The sequence below is a fragment of the Suncus etruscus genome, chromosome 1 (assembly GCF_024139225.1).
Source record: "Suncus etruscus isolate mSunEtr1 chromosome 1, mSunEtr1.pri.cur, whole genome shotgun sequence".
Classification (NCBI taxonomy): domain Eukaryota; kingdom Metazoa; phylum Chordata; class Mammalia; order Eulipotyphla; family Soricidae; genus Suncus; species Suncus etruscus.
In genome coordinates, this window is record NC_064848.1 from 57079663 (window position 1) to 57082821 (window position 3159).

The following is a 3159-nucleotide window of genomic DNA, read 5'->3' on the forward strand; positions in this document are numbered from 1 at the left end:
TACATAATGAAAGAAGGAAGAGGCCAAAAGGCCGCTGAGAGTAAACCAGTAGATCAAGAGTACTGGCCACTTCCCAGCCTAAGAGTCCATACTCTCATTTTTATTTTGAAAATATATGGTACCCCCACCCGAACTGGTCTCTTCCCAAACTGAGAGTCCATCCTCCCATTTTATTTTAAATATATATGATACGCGAGGGGGAACTAGCCCCCGCATGGTTTTTGAAATGGAGACCAATAAGAAAAAAAATATCAGTGAATGTCACGACGTAATATCCCGACATACACCAGTGCTGCATCAGCCGCTATCCACCTCATGTGTTCCCCACTTAATGTCGGGAGAGAAAGGGGGAAAGCCTGAGGACCATGATAGAGTCCACCTGGGCCGACAACCAGGGAAGACCTGGAGTAGGGGAGGAAATAGGGGAATGGCTGGAGGCCTGCCAAGCCTCTTAGCACCCCCCAAGCTAGGGAAAGTGCCTGAGGTATAGGGTGTCCCCTAATCCCACACCTGGGAATGCTGGCCTCCAGGATCAAAGCACCAGAAGCCAGCTATCTGCCTGGCCCCTCCCTCAGGTCCTCCTCCCTAGAGTAGAGAGGGGGGGAAGCCTGGAGACCCCTAATTGAGTCCACCTGGAACCCACAGCAGGCCCCCCCGAGGTGGCACTCAGGCCAGGCCTAGAGTCCAGGGGGAAATAGAGGAATGGCTGGAGGGGATGTGATTCTTATATGTGTTATTTTATTTCAAAATTTAATTTGAATTCTTAATATTCCTCAAATTTAGCCTTAAAGATGAGTCATATAAAATATTTTGGTAAATAATTGAAATGTCTGAAATCACACTAGATTATTGAATATATATACTATACTATTGGAAATTTCTTGATGCTTTGTTTTGAACTTAGTCTAAATCAGTTGCTTTTTTATTTATTTTTATTTTTTAAACAGTAAATGGCTGCCAATTCTTTTTTTAATATAATATAATTATAATTTAATTTAATATAATTATAATATAATATATTTTATCATAGTGACTTACGTATTATTGACAATAATATTTTAGGTACATATTTACATCAAATCAGGGGGATTCCCATCACCGATTTGTCTTCCCTACACCTCTCTTTTCATCCTACCTCCCATATCCTCCTCCCTCACCCCAGGGGCTGCTAGAATATGTGGTCCCCTCTGTACCTAGTTTGCTACTTAGTAGTCTTGCACCTGTTTGGTCTTGGTGCCTCCCTTATTTCCCCCTCTAACTGGGAGGCAGGACTAGCTAGTTCAATTTGCGTGGTTTGGTTTGAAGAAGAGAAAAGTAATAAACTGGGGTAAAAGTCTAAAACGCCAAAAATGGGCAGTATCCTTCTAGGGGCTCTCATCATGGGTTTGAGAGACGAAGGAGAAAAATAAGGTGAAACACCCCAACAGTACAAAAAGAAGTGTCAAATATCTAGTAAGCACTCCAACAATAACAATGATAAGCACCATAAAAAAAATAAATAAATAAAAGCCATGGTCTTGAGATAAAAAACATGGCAAGGCACATAAAGAAAGAAAAGAAAAGAAGGAAAAAACATAAATATAAATGGGGACAACTTCAATAACCACACCAAAACAAAGAAATCTACAAGAAGTAGATAGGTATATAAAAATTTAAAAAAGGGGCTGGTGAGGTGGCGCTAGAGGTAAGGTGTCTGCCGGCATCCCATATGGTCCCCCCAAACCAGGGGCAATTTCTGAGCACTTAGCCAGGAGTAACCCCTGAACATCAAACGGGTGTGGCCAAAAAACCAAAAATAAATAAATAAATAATAAAAAATAATAAAATGAGTATGTCTTCTGTAAATCAGTTGCTTTTAATCAACATTATGCAACTATAATGAAATTAATTTTGTGACCATAAAATTGAATTTATACTTTATGACTTTTTTAACACGTTTTAATATATTTTATAATTGAATAAGTTCTTTAAACTTTGGGGTCACTAAATTCAATGTGGGAGTTTTAAAATATTGACAACAGTAATGCCAAAAGTTAAAATTAATCAAAAACCAAACTGAAAGAAAAAGTCTAACATTTGATTTTTTTTCATCAAGATGTAAATAGGTTGAGGCTGTAGGTAAGAAGATTTTGCTCAACACACCATGTTCAATGTCAGGATGGAAGTGATTTAAAATATCAAATTTGAAGGAAAAAATAATGTATAGTATGAGAATAATATTCAAATATAGTAGAAATAAAGGCCAGGAAAACTGGTCCATAGTAAGAAGCTTGCTACAAGGATGGAGGTGGGGGAGTGCAGTAATAACGTAACTATGACAATCATAGTTGCAAAGTTAATCCAAGCAAGAACTGGGTGAAGAAGGTGGTAAAATGATATATACTATATATATACCCTTTCAGCAATCTTATTGCAACCCACAGTGCCTAAATGGAGAAAAGGGTGAGGAGAGAAAGAGAGAAGTGTCTGCCAGAGAGCATCGAGATAATTTAGGTGTGGTGGGCAGGAAAAGAAACTAGGTATAATAATGAAACACTAGGGCAGGAGCCATAGCACAGCAGTAGGTGTTTGCCTTGCAGGAAGCTGACCGAGGATGGGCCTCGATTGGATCCCTAGTGCCCCATATGGCGTCCCCCAAGCCAGAAGCCAGGAGCGATTTTTGAGCATAATAGCCAGGAGTAACCCCTGAGTGTTACTGGGTGTGGCCCCAAAACAAAACAAAACAAAATATAATTATGAAACACTGCTGGTCAAAAGTATTCACTCCCAATTCTTACCACAGGCTGTGTTCTTTACACTGACTGTATAGAAAGAGGAGGTAAAGTAAATGCACCCCATATACACCTCAACACAGGCTCTTTGCCTGGTCTGTATTGTGAATTGGGGGACAAAAAAAGTATTCACTAGTGAAGGAATTGGTGTTTGAACATTGTATGAGTGAAATTCAACCATCAACATCTCTGTAACTGCATAGCCTATGGTGTTTCAATTTAAAAACCCTTTTAAAAATAAATGAAAAAATTTAAACTATAAGTAAATTTTGAAAGACTTTTATAAATTATATACAATAATCACCTGAGCCAAATATACTTCAACTTTGAAAGAATTCTGAAATCTAGAATCTGAAAAGACTACTAAGGAGGCAAAAACAGGCATTTA

The 3159-nt window shown here is 38.5% G+C and overlaps 1 non-coding gene across 1 annotated transcript; it reads left to right on the top strand.

The window, feature by feature from the left end:
- The first annotated feature begins 2760 nt into the window (after nt 1-2760).
- On the top strand, nt 2761-2893 carry LOC126031747 (small nucleolar RNA SNORA51). Its single transcript, XR_007503583.1, has one exon. It is a non-coding gene; the product is annotated as a small nucleolar RNA SNORA51 (small nucleolar RNA).
- Nucleotides 2894-3159: the final 266 nt, after the last annotated feature.